General features: G+C 41.5%; 1 protein-coding gene across 2 annotated transcripts in view; it reads left to right on the top strand.

Annotated features, from left to right (window-relative positions):
- The window catches only part of ccser1 (coiled-coil serine-rich protein 1), a 1,213,403-nt gene that overhangs the window by 359,975 nt on the left and 835,864 nt on the right, over positions 1 to 17,564 (top strand). The gene's annotated exons all lie outside the window — the stretch shown is intronic.

Below are 17,564 nucleotides of genomic sequence, written 5' to 3'. Positions count from 1 at the left end.
AGTTAGGGCTTTTTTCATTGGAGCAAAGAAGGATGAGAGTTGACTTGATAGAGGTTTCCAAGATGTTGAGAGGCATAGACAGAGTGGATAGTCAGAGACTTTTTCCCCAGGGTGGAAGTGACTTGAGGGGGCATATTTTTAAGGTGATTGGAGGAAGGTACAGGGGTGATGTCAGAGGTAGGCTCTTTACACAGAGAGAGGTGGGCATATGGAATGCGTTGCCGGCAGTGGTAGTGGAGTCAGATACTTTAGAGATTTTCAAGTGACTCTTGGATGGGCACGTGGAGGACAGTAAAATGTAGGGTATGCAGGGTAGAGCTTTCTTAGTAGGATAATAGGTCAGCACAACATCGTGGGCCGAAGGGCCCTTATTGTGCTGCAGTGTTCTATGTTCTAATAATTAACAATACTGTGTCTTAAAACCAGTTAAGGGAATTTCATTATGCTGTTTAAAGTTTCCAAAAGATTTCATGGAATGACTGCTATATCCTGATAAGTTGTTCACTGACTTGAGAGGATTTGCTGTGAATAGAGGAATATTTCTGTTTCTGTTTAATCCATTTGTAACTCTTCCCCCCAAAGGTCACCTAGGCAACTGGAAATCTATGCAAGTAATGTTGATTGGTTTTTCTCAGGTCAGGCTTTTGAGGTATGTTGAAGAAACAAAGAAGTAACAAATTAATAAGGCATAGGAGCAGAAGTAGGCCATTCAGCCCATTGAGACTGCTTTGCCATTGAAATGATGTCAAGCTGATCCACTAATCCTCAACACTACTTTTCTGTGTTTTCCCACATGACCCTTGATTCTCTTACTGATTACAAATCTGTCTCAGGCTTGAGTATACTTAATTATAGCATCCCTCCAATGTGGAAGCAGGACATTCAGCCCATTGAGTAGATGCCAATCTTCCGAGGATCATCTCTCCCGGTAAGCCTGCATTTCCCATGGCCAATCCACCTAACCTGCACAGCTTTGGACTGTGGGAGGAAACTGGAGCACTCTGAGGAAACCCATGCAGCCAAGGGGAGAACATGGAAACTCTACACAATCTCCAAGGCTGAAATTGAACCAGAGTTCCTGGTGCTGTGAAGCAGCAGTTCTAACCACTGAGCCATGATGCCGCCCCATCTCCAGCCCCCTGGAATAAGGACTTGCTGCCCTCTGAGAGAAGAAATTCCTCCTCATCTCAATCTTAAATGTGTGATGCCTTATTCGAGAAATATGCCAACTGGTTGAAGACTGTCCCAGTAGGAGAAACAGTATCTACCCGGTCAAGTCCCCAAAGAATCTTGATTGTTACAATCAGGTCTTCTCAGACTTTTCTATCCTGCAATGATCCTTCAAGAGGATTGATGAGGGCAGAGCGATGGGTGTGATCTATATGGACTTTAGTAAGGTAGTCGACAAGGCCCCTCATGGTTAGCGAAGCTAGATCACACTGAATTGAGAGAGAACTAGCTATTTGAACTGGCTCAAAGGTGGAAGACAGAGGCTGGTGGCAAGGATTGCTTTTCAGACTGGATGCCTGTGACCAGTGGTGTGCCATAAGGAACGATCCTGAATCCACTGCTTTTTGTTATCTTCTAGATGATTTAGATATGAACATAGGAGGTTTGGGTAGTAAGTTTGCAGACGACACCAAAATTGGAGGTGTAGTGGACAGCGAACAAGATTGCCTCAGAGTACAGCGGGATCTTGATCAAATGGGCCAATAAGCTGAGGAGTGGCAGATGGAGTTTAATTTAGATAAATGTGAGTTCTGCTTTTTTGAAGTGAAATTAAGGCAGGACCTATACACTTAATGGTAAGGTCCTGGAGTGTTTCGCAGAACAGAGAGACCTTGGATTGTAGGTTCATAGTTCCTTGAAAGTAGAGTTGCAGGTTGATAGGATAGTGAAGAAAGCTGTTGGTATGCTTGCCATTATTGGACGGTGCATTGAGTATAGGAGATTGGGGGTCATGTTGCAGACGTTAGTTTGGCCACTTATGGAGTATTGCCTGAAATTCTGGTCTCTCACTTATAGGAAGAATGTTTTGAAAGTTCCACATTACGGTACCCTCCAAATAGGTCTCTCCTGGTTTATTTATGCTATTTATTTGTGATGTTGCCAGGGCTAGAGAGTTTGAGCTATATGGGTTAGGAGGCTGGGACTGTTTCCCTTGATGTGTTGGAGGCTGCAGGGTGACCTTAGAGGTTTATAAACTCATGAGGGGCATAGACAGGGTAAATAGGCAAGATCTTTTCTCTGGGGTGGTGGAGTCCAAAACTAGAGGGCATTGGTTTAAGATGAGAGGGGAAAAATATAGAAGGGACCTAAGGGGCAACTTCTCCACACAAAGGGTGGTGTGTATGGAATGACCCGCCAGAGAAAGTGGTGGACTCTCTTATGATGACAATATTTAAAAGGCATCTGGATGGGTATATGAATAATAAGGGTTTAGATTGGTGTGGGCCAGATTCTGGTAATGGGACCAGGTTTATCTAGGACACTTAGTTGGCATGGAAGAGTTTGACAGAAAGGTCTGTTTCCAAGTGATCTGAGTACTGGCCCAATCTACTCAACTTCTCCGAAGACCTTCCCTCCAAACCTGGGTGAACCTTTTCTGGACTGCCTGCAACATCATATATTTTTCCTTAGATAAAGCAACCAAAACACAGTATTTCAGTTGAAAGGTATAGAGGAAAGTGGATTATGATCACTTTTTATTGCTCCTGTGTTCCTTATGCTGAACTGAAGCTTAAAAGGAGGGGTAAAATTGTGCTTTTAACAATAAATGAGCAAGTGTAGAGTGATCCCTCCTTAGAGTTGAAGAGAAAGCTATAGTAAGAGAAAAAGAAAACATGCTTACTTTTGCAATTGGTAAAATAACAATAAAGAAGAGACAAATTTTGTTTATAAGAGAGTATATACATAAGTGACAGCAAAGAAAATTGGTCGGTACCATCTAAGTTCAGTGAATGCACGTGGCAACAGATAAGTTACACAGATCAGGAAACTCACCATTTTCTTCTGTGTTATTTGCTCACGATTGGAACAAGAGCTTGAGACATCGCAGTTGAGACAGTAAAATTCATCTGGGCTTTAGCTGGATGAATAATAAATTTTGAGTGAGAAAGGATCTAATGCACACTGTCATGAAGTAGAAACTCATGAGGAAATGCTGAAATATGCCTGACTTTGAGGCTGTTAAAATTAAAAAAGGTGTTTGGTATAGTAGGTATAGAGAAGATTGCCTGGAGACTCAAAAGCCTGGGTCACACTAACCACTAGTAGATCCGATAAATAAACCAGGAGCAACCTATTTGGAGGGTACCGTAATGTGGAACTTGCCCCATGAGTTGTCCAGACAAACAGCACAGATGCATATAAACTAATTAGATAGGTGAGGAAGAGCCAGATAGAAGCAGATGTTGATTAGGATAGATGAGCGGTTTAAAGCAGACTCGTGTGGAGCAGAAAAAAACCAATAGAAACCAGTTGTGCGAATGCCTGTGCAATGATCTGTACGTAATCAGTAATTCCTCTTTATCTGAACTAGATTGGTTAGAAATTGAAATGATTTATTTTTCAAAATGAGTTGCCATCCTCACAAAATAAGAGAGTTCACAGATTCCAACGAGCAATGTTTCCTCTGTGTTTCACTTATTTTTTTAGACATGAATAAGGTGTGGGTGGAAGAAATGAAACAATAACAAATTAATTTCTGCTGAAATGCTGCAATGAGCTGTACAACAATGGACCTTGCAAGTTGAGACTATAGATAACAGATGGTCAATACCTGTCATGCCTTAATAATTCATTCTGGGAGGAAGAAAATAAAGAACCAGGTTTCAATTGTCTGCTTCATTTCATTTAGTCCAGTCCCAAGGAGATAACTGTTCCCAGGATTTAACAGCAAAGATGAATTTCACAACTGTTGATCTTTCATTACATTTCATACTTTCCGCTATCTGCCCTGCACTGTAAATTTTATTTTCTGTATGCCATAAGGGGAAAAGTGGTCAGCTTTTTTTTTATCCCCCAAGGTAAGACAATGTGAATATGTCTCAAATTAGATATTTTATGTAAAATCATCTTTGATATACAATCAGAGAGATGTGCAGCATGGAACCGGACTCTTCAGTCCAACTCATCCATGCCAATCAGATCTCGTCAATTAATCTAGTCCCATTTGCCAGAATTTGGCCCATATCTCGCCAAACCCTTCCTATTCATAAACACATCCAGATGCCTTTTAAAATGTTGTCTTTGTACCAGCCTCCACTACTGCTTGTAGCAGTCCTTTCCATACATGCACCACACTCTGTGGAAAAAGGTTCTCCTTAGGTCCCTTCTACATCTTTCCCCTCTCACATTTGTTTCTTGGTTGATGTTGACATCTCAGCGTTTGGAGTAGATTGTAGTCTCTTTGTTCAGAATATGCAGCAAATGAGTTATTACATTTGGTTTTGAAGATTATATCAAGGTTAACATAAACCTTAGTATAAGTGTTTTAAAAATGATTTTGAACAAATGCAACAAAAAGACTGATAACACTCTTTAGGAGAACAATTCCTAAATCAAATTGTGTTTATTTTGCTTTCTGTTTTAACTTTTCCTATTAGATTGATGGATATTAAAGCTTTAAATTGCTTGCCAGCAAACAATATTTTTACAATCCTCATTTACTTCGTCCCTTCAGATACCTTCTCCGTTAGATTAAATAGCAGATCAAAAAAATCCTGTCAGTGGACCATCCAGTTTAACTCACTTTGATCTTCTGCCCTCAAAGGTTTAAAATAGCTTTAATATTAAAGCAATAAAGATGTTCGAATATCAGGAAGAATTTCACTTCCATATCATATGGCCAATAGAATTGAAACACAAATGTAAAATCTAATTGTGCAAACTTCTTTATGCCTATCATGTAGATGTTAGTGCTGAGAGGTGTCATGGTTTTCAATCTTAAAATATGAAAATTGGCATTAACTTCATGCGTGTAGGGCAAAGCTAAGTTTGATGCAGAGGAAAGCATTGTCTACTCTAATGTAACAATTGTGACTAAAATCTTCACAGCAGAAGAACAGCTGGTAACATTTCCCATACCATTCATTGTGTGGCTGTTTTGAGTGGCTTTGTCAATTTGTTAGCCAATTAATGACTAATGAGAAACATTTTGTACTGTTGAATGATCAGCACTGGAAACTAGGCTTATTCCAGTTCATTCTCTATTAAGCTTAATTCCTGGCTACCCTCTTTTCTTGACCTCCGAATCATTTTCAGTTTTAACCACTCCACTATGTGATGGCATGCCTTCAGCTGCCATGATCTTAAGCTGTAGAATTTCCTCCCTGAATTTTGCCACCTCTGTATCTCGCTACCTCTCTCCCCTTATGTTAAAACCTGCCTCTTTAACCATGTTTTTGGTCATCTGACCAAATGCATCTTAATGCAGCTTAGTGACAAAATTTTGTTCTGGGACACTTGTGAAATGCTTTGTATGTTGTATTAAGTTAAGGATACTATAGACATACATGTTTTTTCTGGAACTTTGCTGAGACCACTCAAATGCCTAGTAGACAAAAGAAATTTCCAGTCAAGATCCTATCTCACGTCAGCTTGATGTCCTCTGATTGTTCATCTCAGCATATGAACCCTTTAGTCAGTTGATGGTCGACTCACTTTAGTTCCCTGTTCCCTGCAGACACTCAGTCTTTCAACATGAAGTGTTGGATTTCATCCTCCAATGCAGATGGGAAGGTTGTTGTGAAGGCTGCAGCTCTTAGTGTTTTTGACCGAGATAAGGAACTTGCTGTTCCTTCTTGATCCTGCATTATTTTTACAGGTTATTTTTCTGGGTCTGGAAGGCCTTGGGTTGCAATCCCATGCACCTCTTCTGAGGTAAAGGTTACTGTTGAATGAGGTGGTGGGTCCCTTCTAATTTGTTGCGTTTAATGACAAATGTTTTGTCTTCATACCGGATCCACAGTTTAGAGTGAATGTGAGGAGGGTGGTGTGTTCTAGTCATTGAATGACTGCTTCTGCGATGAATCCTGAGATAGGTGACCCCAGCATATTTACAGGGATTAAATTCACAAGGGAAGAAGAAACCATCAAGCAACTTCCATTTCTGGATGTTAAGGTAGAATAACTGACAAATGGGGAGTTCCAAACCTCAGTAATACAGAAAAACAACCCATACAGATCAAATCCTCAAATTCCATAGCAACCATCCCAATGTCCACAAACAAAAACTGCATTAGGACATGCTGCAACACGCCAGAATTATGCCTGGAAGAAGAAGAACGCTCATACAAAATCCTCACCTTATATGGATACCCTGGAAATTCATCCACAGATGCCGATGGAACAGACAACAACAGGAGAATACCCCACAACCTGACACACTCACCATACTTCCCTAAATCAGGAACATATGGAAACTGACAACAAGACTCCTAAGACCTCTAGGAATCGTGTTGGCCCACAAGCCCACAGCCACTCTAAGACAAACACTTAAGAGGATTAAAGACCCCGTTCCGACAATGTGCAGAACGAATGTGGTTTACAAAATACCGTGCAATGACTGCCACAAATGTTATATCGGACAGACGGATGAAACTAGCCATCAGAATACACGAACATCAGCTAGCAGCAAAATAGTACAGTGAGCTCTCCTTGATATCTGTATATTCAGACACTGAAGGCTATCAGTTTAACAGGGACAAAGTAACCACAGTAGCCCAAGCCAAACATAGACATGCACGGGAATTCCTAAAGACATAGTTCTCCAGCCATACTTCAATCAACAGACATATAGAATTGGACCCCATATATAAACCCATACGGATCAAAACCAGAAATGACAGTATTCACTACAATGGACCAGAAGGTATAAATTCCAAGTGAAGTAGAATAATATTGCTTCATTGGAGGCTCCACTGATGTTGTCACCTAGCATGGTGATGAAACGTCTGATCAAAAACAACCCAGCTCAGCGAGCAAGTCCACAACCACAGTATTCATATGACTGGTCCGGTCTAGTTCTTTGTCATTGGTTACCCCCAGCATGTTGGTATTGGGTGGCTATCCATGTACTACTGTTGAACAGCAAGGGATTTCTAAGGATTGTTGCTGCAGCTGAGTTTATTATGAACACATTAGAACATAGAACATAGAACATAGAACAGTACAGCACAGAACAGGCCCTTCAGCCCACAATGTTGTGCCGACCATTGATCCTCATGGATGCACCCTCAAATTTCTGTGACCATATGCATGTCCAGCAGTCTCTTAAATGACCCCAATGACCTTGCTTCCACAACTGCTGCTGGCAACGCATTCCATGCTCTCACAACTCTCTGCGTAAAGAACCTGCCTCTGACATCCCCTCTATACTTTCCACCAACCAGCTTAAAACATTGTTGAGTTTCAAAAGCTACAGAACCACTCATTCTAGCGGGGTGGTGGGAGCTGAGTTCAAATTTTAACTGACAGCCTTACAGACAATTGAAGGATTATCTCACTTTGTGGTTAAGTTATTAATTGGGTATGCTTGTGCTTTTTATTTCACCAAGGAATTGATTACGTGGATGAAGGGAACTGGAGAGGGCATGGGTTGTACTCAGGGCATGATGGGGATGTGGTGATTAAAATTTGGCATTTTGAGGGCATGTTGGGAGCTGTTCTGCTCTGCTGAGAACAAAAGTGTGCCCCTGTCTTTCTCAGAAAAAAAAACAGTGGTTTTGGAGCTATGCTTGCAGTTTGGGAACTACAGTGGTTCCTGATTTATGTTTTTCATCTCTCCAAAAAGAAATGTGGTCCTAGATGTATTGCTTATGGAATCACTCCTTCAAACTGCTGCCTTCTCCCTATTTTTGAAGCCTTCTTAGACTCTGTCTATTCCACTGTGATTTTGCCCAGCAATAATCCAACTGGTCAGACAGTAATTAGGCATTTGAGGAGAGTTATCCAATTTCTCATAGACTGGCAACAGTTTCCTGTCCCCTTCCAGGCCTTTTCTTTGGAAAATCAGATGGCAGCATGATAATGAGGCCTGGTGGCTAAAATTCTCCCTATTGTGTAGAACCCAAACTGTGTACAGTGCTGCTATTTGTTAGAACCATGGTTGCTTTGGCATGAATATAACACTGCTCAGTAAATGCCACGTATACACCACAAGAAAGCATAATTTTCAAGAATACTGTGGCCAAAATATTTGCAATGGTCTTGATGTGACCAACATATAACTAATGATATTTTTAATTGTGTAATTGAGAGTCAATCAAGTGTAGTTATGTAATCAGCTCACTGGAAGGAGGTGAATCTTTTCTCCTCGTGTATTCTATGCAAAGTTAATTTAGCATTAGTTCACGGCTGTTCATAATGTTTACACCAGTGCCCGTCTTGGTGAGGAGATGTTAATGCAAACTTTGCGACAACAGGATGGGCCTTGCAGTCTGAACTTCAGAGTGCCTGACAACACTTCGGAGGAGACAATGTTTGGGACAAATAGCATTTAGGCATCAAATGACAAACTTCGCTTTTTTTCATCTTGCTGTGTGAATTCAGGGTTTTCCTTGAAGATTGTTTGAAAGCTACACTACATCTGTGGAAAGCAGAAAGAGAAAATCCTTTCAGGCCTCAGATGTGCAGATCTTTGAATGTGCCAGGGCAAGTTGATCAGGTTTTTTTTTAGTTTGTGGCTTTGTTTGATTTCTGCATTCCATTTGGATGTCTTTTCGGGTAATTTATGGTCTAAATATATTACCCAGATTCTCTTTACCTAAGAGTCTCTCTGGTTCAGTTTTCTACCTTTTATTTATTCTGTAATATATATTCTACTGAGAAGTCTCGTGTGTCTCTTTTGCGAGTACAGACTGTTCCTCTCTGTGTCCCAGAGTCTAATACATTACTTGCTGATGCCACAATTAAATCATCACTATCTTATTACTCTGCATTTAGAAATAAACATTTTGGAACCTGCACTTTACAAATAAAGGCATAGAGTAAATAAACTGGAAAGTTATGATAAACCTCTGTGAACCAGCAGTAAGGCTTCAGTTTTGTGCTTCGTCCTCGGCACCATGTTTTCAGTAAGTTGCCAAGGCATTGGAGAAAGGATTCACTTGTATGGTGAGAGACTTCAGTTACGTGGAGCTGGAGAAATAAGGATTGTTGCTCATGGTGTCGAGAAGATTGAGGGGAGGTTTAATGCAAGTGTTCAAAATTCGAAGAGTTTGAAAGAGTATGGAGAAACACTGACCACCAATTGGGAAAAATACAGTGGTGGTGGCCTGGGGTTGGGGAGGGGTGTGGTTTTGGACATGCAATTGGATAAATGTTAGGAAGATTTCTTTCACATTATGCAATGAATAATGAAAAAAATTTAAAAGAAAATAATCTGCTTGCTATAGGGAGACCAAAGATATGGAATTAGTTGGATAGCATTTTAACAAAGTGGAGTACAGAGCCAATGAGGTAACGGTGGTCATCTCTTGTACGTTTCTGTGGTTCTGAAGGTGTAAAACATTAACAACCACCAACTTCGAGAGATAGAAAGCAAATCCCAAGTCATGAATTCAAAGATTTTCCAAAAATGTACATTACAAAATGCAAAAGGAAAGCATCTATGTCATCCCTCAAAAGACATTTGTAAAGTTTTGTTGGATGCTCTTCTTAATCTGTGCATTAAAATGGATTAAGAAGTAATGATTGTTTAAAAAAAACTAATCAGTATTAATACATGTTAATCTGCCACTTAAATTTGTTTCCTGAACTTTGCTGACTGACTTGATTGGCTGAGGAGGTTTTGGTCATTACTTCTGTTTTTCGTTTGTACCCTGTATCTACTCGAAGGGGTCAACATTTCAACACACATTCGCCTTCACTCTATTTCCTTCGAGCTTGAGCATGTCTTCACTGATGTGTAAAGAGGGCCAGAATATTTCTCAAGTGACTGTGCTTCAGATGTGATCTCAAATAATGATAACGAGTATTGCAGCAGATCGAAAAAGGTTTTCACCTGGTATATGTATGTGTTTTCTATCCAAAATTGCCAGTTAACAATTCGGAGCAGGAACCCGATTGTTTTTTCTCATTTCTCTGGTACAAAGATACTCATGTTAATCATGATGCTTCCACAGGTCCCTTGTCACTAATATCAGGGAAGTGATCAAATTTCCAACACTTGGCTTAAAGTTTCACGTGTATAGATTTGCTCAGCCATGGATTCATAACCAATTGCAGTAACATGACACTCTTTAATGAGACAGCTAATTCCACTTTTTTCAGCTGAATTGCTTGCTCATGGAAGTCGCATTTACCGTGGTCATAGTTTCACTTGAGAGGTTTGCAACAGAGTGGATGACAACAAATTAAAGAAAGGTTAAATGCATCATTGTTAGAAATTTGTTTTACATTGATTTTCACTGTCTTTGTGGTCCCCTTGTATAGTCTTCATAGTGTGCCAACTGAAAAGCCACTGAGCTATGTTTTCTAGCTGTTTATGCTCTAAATACAGAATTGACTTTGCATAGAAAGTAATGAGTGAACAATGATCACGGAACAGCAGCATGTTATATTGTACTTGTGTTTTCCTAAGGAATTAGTCAAGAGGCAAAGAGGAACCTCTATGGGAAGTCAGATAGTCTGCATGTAGAAAAGAGCAATTGAAGTCCTCTTCCCTAATGGGTAACTCGTCATTATCTCGAAAACTGAACCTATGGGGAATGGAGGTGAGGGGAATTGAATGGTGGAAGGGAAAAGGAAAGGAAAATTTTTCATGTGCAAAATTGTCAGAATTGCTGTTGAAATCCCAAAAATGAAGGCCAGTGTGCCTTAAATTTCCCAGGAATTTTAGATTAGATTCCCTACAGTGTGGAAACAGGCCCTTCAGCCCAACAAGTCCACACCGCCCCGAAGCATCCCACCCAGACCCATACCCCTATAACCCACACACCCCTGAACACTACGGGCAATTTTGCACGGCCAATCCACCTAGCATGCACATCTTTGGACTGTGGGAGAAAACTGGAGCACCCGGAGGAAACCCAGGCAGACACGGGGAGAATGTGCAAACTCCACACAGACAGTTGCCCGAGGCAGGAATCGAACCCGGGTCACTGGCACTGTGAGGCTGCAGTGCTAATTGTTTGGCTTTTTGCGGTTCAGACCTCCATATTAAAATGTGCTGAAAGTTAAATTCTTAGCGCAGCATCTTTCTTGGAAATATTTCCATATTCTCACAATTTAACTCACTTTTTTGATTATTAAATATTAACGTGAGAAACTAGAAATCACCCACCAATTTCTCCCACTACACACAATTAGTGGTGAAGGAAAGTAGTTTATTTTTATACTTCAAATTAGTGATATTAATCTATGATAACACCAGTTTATTTGAAATAGCCAATAATGGTTACTTGATTTTGGTCTCTTTAATGGTAGTCACCGAGAGATGTTGAACCGATTTAACTGAGCAGCAAGGGAGCCGGAGGGCAGACAACTGAAGGTGACAGATAAGCAGCATAGAACCAACATGATTTCTATTTGCTTTTTTTCCATGTTAACTAACATCATTTATTTATTGTTATACATTTAGAAGACTTTTCAGTGCAGTCAGGTGGTTCAACTTTCACTCAAGTCTTATGATGCTGAAAGATGGAACTGAAGCAAATTGAGTTCAGGGAAGAAGGCAGTTGCAATTGCATAGCAGTGAATGAGATGAAGGAAAGATTAGTTTATTTTGATAACTGCTGAACATTTAATTTGTGCCTTGTCACATGGAGGTGCGAACAGTACTGTTAATATTTAGTGGAATGAGACCAGTGCTCATTGATTTAGGCAAAGAGCTATGAAAGGGCTTCAATCCATTCAGCTTTTGGATAACACTCATGCACCAAACCTTTGAATACTTCACCCCATTCACTCAACCTCCCCAGAGCATAAACGCAGAAGACCATGAGAAATGGGAACAGGGGTAGGCTGTTCAACCACTCCAGCCTACTCTGCCACCACAAATCTATGTAGCAAAGAGTTCAAAAGACTCTCAACCCTCAGAAGAACCAATGAAGGAAAAAGCAGTAGAGGGAATTAAAAGATGGAAATGGGCTTGGGAAGCCATTCTTCTGCTGTCTAATCCAGAATTCCCATTCTAGCCCCTTCTATTCCCACTCCTGCTTTGAGGTTGACCTTTTTGGTCAGTTTTGACTTGCCTCCTTTGACTCTGAGTCAGTTTTTATCTGTGAAGTACAGTGACTTGCTTTTCCACATTGAAGCTGCCATATAAATGCAACATACTGCAAAATTGACAGCTCCTTCATGACTTTTGTTGTGACATTTTGCTAGCCTTCATGATATTCTGCATGCTTTCATGTAACTTAGATTTAATGATACCAGTGTGCTCTGTCAGCAAATTGACAAGTGTAGTCATCTTATGGTTGATGGTGATGCCATTCTGTAATGAGCTAATTGATTTTTAACAGAATTGTAATAACTCCCATGGTTTCCTTGCAGTTTATGAAAGTTTTTACTCACTGCAGAGGTTAAAATAAGTCAGTGACGAAGGAAAGAAAACTGGAGCCCATAGATACTCTGGCTTTGCAGTACTGCTCAATGATCCAACTTTTTGCTGTTAAGAGAGGCAGTCAGACGACTGCATCCAGTCTCAGTATCTGAATGATGAAAAGAGATAAAACCAGCTGACTGGGCAGCATCTTGGCTGAGCGGAGTGTCAGGTTAACCTTTTGGGTCAGTAATCATGAATTAGAACTTCTCTGGAAAAAGGTCGTTGATCTTCCTTTCTCCACTGATTCTGACTGCCTTGCTGAGCAAGTTCTGTTTTTTTTTTCCTCCCACATTTCCAATACTTTTCTTTTTATTTCAAAATCGGCCCTTTACCCTCTTGGACCAATGCTCAGCACTCTTCACCTTCATAGTCAAATCATTTCCTGATGCCTGCTATCTAGGATCATGTCTGGAAAATGTTTAGACTATGAGGAGTTGTGTATTTACAATACTACATTGTGACTAAATATTCTGCACTAAGACACCTTGCTTTCCATCTAATAGCCTACCACATTAAGTAAAACCTGGTTCAAAAGCTGTTGGTTTCTGTGAACTTTTACTTTGTGTGAGGCATTCCATTGCCTGCTGGGAGGTAATGCTGCAGATTTCCGAACATTGTTGCATGAATGGTAAATGTTCATGAGTTTCCTTGTGGCGTTTTGTGTCCTTTCATCAGATAAGCAGATTTCTGTTCATTCGGAGATTTGAGGGATGTGGGGAGTGGGTGAGAAAAATGAAGCTGATGAAAGTCAGTCAGAAGGCAGTTATGAAATGAAAGGGTTAACTGGCATTGCAGTGCCATAAAGGACTGTTCCTGTGAGGAACTAATCTCTTTTCTTGTTCTGTGTATCAGTTGCTGTTGTCTTAAGTTGGTGTTGGTTTCTCATATTGAGCCTATTTCTATCCTGTGTGACTCAATAAAAAAACCTTCATGTACTTTGGGTGAAATGATGGCCAAGTATTATTATCGCTAGATAATAAAATGTGAGGCTGGACGAACACAGCAGGCCAAGCAGCATCTCAGGAGCTTTTGTGCTCCTGAGATGCTGCTTGGCCTGCTGTGTTCGTCCAGCCTCACATTTTATTATCTTGGAATCTCCAGCATCTGCAGTTCCCATTATCTCTGATATTATTATCGCTATACTGTTTCTATCCTATGTGACTCAATAAAAAATCTTCATGTATCTTGGTCTGAAGTGATGGGCAGATATTATTATTGCTGTACTATTAATCCAGAGGTCCAGGGTGATGTTTCCGTGACCCGGTTTGATTGCTGCCATGGCAGATGGTAACTATGAAACTGTGGTTGATTGTCGGAGAAAACCTATCTATTTCACCGAAATCCTCCAGGGAAGGAAATGTGCCATCCTTACCTAATGTAGCCCATATGTGTAATGTGATTGACTCTTTGCTGCCGGGCAGTAAATGCTGGCATAGCCAATGACACTGAAATCCTGCAAATGAATGTAAAAATGAAATTTTAGCTATAACTGCCTAATAGACAAATGTAATAAGAGATAACAAAGTGTGAAGCTGGATGAGCACAGCAGGCCAAGCAGCATCCCAGGAGCACAAAAACTGACGTTTCGGGCCTAGACCCTTCATCAGAGAGGGGGATGGGGTGAGGGTTCTGGAATAAATAGGGAGAGAGGGGGAGGCAGACTGAGGATGGAGAGAAAAGAAGATAGGTGGAGAGGAGAGTATAAGTGGGGAGGTCGGGAGGGAATAGGTCAGTCCAGGGAAGACGGACAGGTCAAGGAGGTGGGATGATGTTAATAGGTAGGAAATGGAGGTGCAGCTTGGGGTTGGAGGAAGGGATGGGTGAGAGGAAGAGCAGGTTAGGGAGGCAGAGACAGGCTGGGCTGGTTTTGGGATGCAGTCGTGGGAGTGGAAGAGCTGGACTGGTTGTGTGATGCAGTGGGGGGAGGGAACTAACTGGGCTTGTTTTGGGAAGCGGCGGGGGAAGGGGAGATTTTGAAGCTGGTGAAGTCCACATTGATACCATTGGGCTGCAGGGTTCCCAAGCGGAATATGAGTTGCTGTTCCTGCAACCTTCGGGTGGCATCATTGTGGCACTGCAGGAGGCCCATGATGGACATGTCATCTAGGGAATGGGAGGGGGAGTGGAAATGGTTTGCGACTGGGAGGTGCAGTTGTTGACGCCCTTGACTGCGTCTCCCGCATTTCCAGCAACGCATCCCTCACACCCCGCCCCTGCCACAACCGCCCAAAGAGGATCCCCCTCGTTCTCTCACACCAGCCCACCAACCTCCGGATACAACGCATCATCCTCCGACACTTCCGCCATCTACAATCCGACCCCACCACCCAAGACATTTTTCCATCCCCGCTCTTGTCTGCTTTCTGGAGAGACCACTCTCTCCGTGACTCCCTAGTTCGCTCCACACCTGGCACCTTTCCCTGAAACCGCAGGAAGTGCTACACTTGCCCCCACACCACCTCCCTCACCCCTATCCCAGGCCCCAAGATGACTTTCCATATTAAGCAGAGGTTCACCTGCACATCTGCCAATGTGATATACTGTATCCATTGTACCCGGTGTGGCTTCCTCTACATTGGGAAAACCAAGCGGAGGCTTGTGGACCGCTTTGCAGAACACTTCCGCTCGGTTCGCAATAAACAACTGCACCACCCAGTCGCAAACCATTTCCACTCCCCCTCCAATTCTTTAGATGTCATGTCCATCATGGGCCTCCTGCAGTGCCACAATGATGCCACCCGAAGGTTGCAGGAACAGCAACTCGTATTCCGCTTGGGAACCCTGCAGCCCAATGGTATCAATGTGGACTTCACCAGCTTCAAAATCTCCCCTTCCCCCACCACATCCCAACACCAGCCTAGTTCGTCCCCTCCCCCCACTGCATCACACAACCAGTCCAGCTCTTCTCCTCCCACCACTGCATCCCAAAACCAGCCCAGCCTGTCTCTGCCTGCCTAACCTGTTCTTCCTCTCACCCATCCCTTCCTCCCACCCCAAGCCGCACCTCCATTTCCTACCTACTAACCTCATCCCACCTCCTTGAACTGTTCGTCTTCCCTGGACTGACCTATCCCCTCCCGACCTCCCCACCTATACTCTCCTCTCCACCTATCTTTTCTCTCCATCTTCAGTCCGCCTCCCCCTCTCTCCCTATTTATTCCAGAACCCCCACCCCATCCCCCTCTCTGATGAAGGGTCTAGGCCCGAAACGTCAGCTTTTGTGTTCCTGAGATGCTGCTTGGCCTGCTGTGTTCATCCAGCTTCACACTTTATTATGGAGTGACAATGGGAACTGCAGATGCTGGAGAATCCAAGATAATAAAATTTGAGTCTGGATGAACACAGCAGGCCTAGCTGCATCTCAGGAGCTCAGGTGCTCCTGAGATGCTGCTGGGCCTGCTGTGTTCATCCATCCTCACATTTTGTTATCACATTTTATTATCTTGGATTTCATTATCTCTGAGACAAATGTAATAAAATGAGTTTTCATCAAGCCTGATTTTATTTTATGCCTAAGATGTTGGCTTCCTCCACTATTTGGTATTGATCTCTTGACCAATGCCAATAAGATGGATTGGTGGCAGTCTAACTATCCACAAGATGATGGCGGGTGGGCAACCTATATTATACGGAGGTGGTAGCAGTAGTGTCAATGAACAGACATTGCAAGATTTTGACAGTGGTGAGATATGCTGAACCAGCGCTGCAGAACATAAGCAGTGATGTGAATCTGAATATTTCATTCAATAGCAGTGACAAACTGCCTGAAAAATATTTTCAATTTGACAAAAGCCACAACCATCTGATTACAAGCAAAAGAAGCAATTCCAGCTTGTAACCTGAGCTTTAAACATGTCTTAAAACTTAGAGCAGCTTAAGAGCACATAGACAGTCAGCTTTTTTGAAAGCGGTTTTTGAAATAACAACTGCAGATGAGAGAGCAGCCCTAGACATATGTATGAAAGCTGAAATTTGTTGGAAAATATGAAAAATGTTGACCAAACGTGATGAAAACCAATAGTAACCATTCTAGTGCCACAACGAGAGAAATCTGAATTTTAAACCCACATACTGTGGTTGATACCAGACACTGAATAGGAGTGAGTCTTTTAAAAGAAGGGTGAAGTATTTCTCATTTAGAGTCATAGCGTCACAACGATGTACGTCACAGAAACAGACCCTTTATGTCCAACATGTCCATGCTCATCAGAAAGCCGAAATTAATCTCATTCCATTTGGCCGGCATCCCTCTAAATCTTTCCTATTCATATACGCATTCAGATGCCTTTTAAATGTTGTAATTGTACCAGCTCCACTACTTGCTCTGGCAGTTCAGGTTAATGTTAATAAAAGACTCAAAATGCAGCATTAAGCAAATGAAAATTGCTGAGTTCTTTCAAAATTGTAAAGCCACAAGAAACATCTATAATAATTTTCCTAAGGAACAACACTTTTAAACAGTATAGCTTGACTGATTAGAATGAACAAATGAAGACAACATAACAGTTTATTTAGGAAAGTGTTAAAAGTAAACAAAAATCGGTTGTTCAACTGAAATTGTTGCTTTAAGACATGATTAACATGAAGCCAAAATCTTTTCAATGTAAAACAGCACAAAAGCTTAGACAAGATGATTTGTGAGTGAAGATCCCCTTTTGAGACTTGGGAATATCTTATTAGAAATGTGAATTGTCTTCAAAAAAGAAAGCTATTTGATAGGATATGCCAATTTAAAAATAGGAAAATACATAAATCATCATGGAATGTGGCCAAATAGTGCAAATCGGCCAAAGTGGGCAAGAAGTGTGAAAAGTCCTTGGAAGAAGCAGACATGGAATGAATGTCCACCTAGAGACTCTGAGATTTCAAAAAAAAATGAAGAACGTAACAAGTTAAGAAACTGAGCAAACTGCAAAGACTTAAGAATTTAAAATAAATTTTAATGATTTATTACTGCCAGGTTATTGTATCATGGAGAATTAATGCTGGAAGCAACTTTTAAGAATATAAGGAG

This window comes from Stegostoma tigrinum, chromosome 1, assembly GCF_030684315.1.
Source record: "Stegostoma tigrinum isolate sSteTig4 chromosome 1, sSteTig4.hap1, whole genome shotgun sequence".
NCBI classification, from domain to species: Eukaryota; Metazoa; Chordata; class Chondrichthyes; order Orectolobiformes; family Stegostomatidae; genus Stegostoma; species Stegostoma tigrinum.
The sequence above is the reverse complement of the archived record's forward strand: the minus strand, read 5'-3'. Positions and strand labels throughout refer to the sequence as shown.